Below are 979 nucleotides of genomic sequence, written 5' to 3'. Positions count from 1 at the left end.
CAAGATTTCGCTAAACGATCTATTTCTGTCCGAATTTTCTGGCCTGACACTTCGAATGTCAAAATAAAAATGTTGCCTGATATATGGCCGAATTAACGCGAACCATTTTATACATTAATAATTTAGAATTAATGCAACTGAAAATATTGTTACTCGTTTTCTGCATTAAACGTACAATTTTATATACATTGTTTTTCGGCACTAAAAATAATTTTGAATCTGCTACAAGGGACAATCAAATATTGTTTCTTATTGCTATCAGTCGAGAGATGCATTATATTATTAAGGTGCGTTTACACGAGCCAATTGATCAAGTCAGTTGAATTTATTTCGTATTGTGGTGCTGATTGAGAAACATCCACAGATGCCTGAGCAATCCCGTTATTTATATTAGTTTAGATTAAAAAAGAGTCTTTATTTTTTGTTTAGAGGCTATCGGTTCTTACATTATCAGTTTTGTATTCATATTCTTAAGGTCTAATTTGTGGCCTATGTTCCATGAATGAAAAATTTTAGATTTGCGAAACTCTCCTTTGTTAAATTATTCTTATGTTCTTTAATTCTAATATTGTTATATTCTTAGTTCCACTGTAACTATAACTTCTAAATCAATCTGAATTTTCCTTTCACCAATCATTATTATATAAAAAAACCTCCAAGATCTTCATAAGCTAAATTATTCCTATTATCGAGTTTTGCAATATTAATAAAATAATATAAAACCAAGTTATATCAGAGGATACTAAAAATAGTTATGAAAACTGATAATTTAAATTTACACATAGACATAAAAAAATAAGCCGTCGACGAGTTGCCGTTTTATCAGCTTTGTTTTGAATTTGATTCAAATAATCGGTTAGAGCTTGCCGTTAGCCAGGGGCGTAGATAGGTGTATGCTATGGGGGTGGTACTATGATTAAGTCGCAAAAAAAATCACCGTCGGAATTTTTTTGTCGAATTAAAACGACGGCGATTTTTT

Source organism: Sitophilus oryzae, unplaced genomic scaffold (assembly GCF_002938485.1).
Source record: "Sitophilus oryzae breed Bouriz unplaced genomic scaffold, Soryzae_2.0 scaffold_1165_pilon_pilon, whole genome shotgun sequence".
Lineage (NCBI taxonomy): Eukaryota > Metazoa > Arthropoda > Insecta > Coleoptera > Curculionidae > Sitophilus > Sitophilus oryzae.
The sequence above is the reverse complement of the archived record's forward strand: the minus strand, read 5'-3'. Positions refer to the sequence as shown.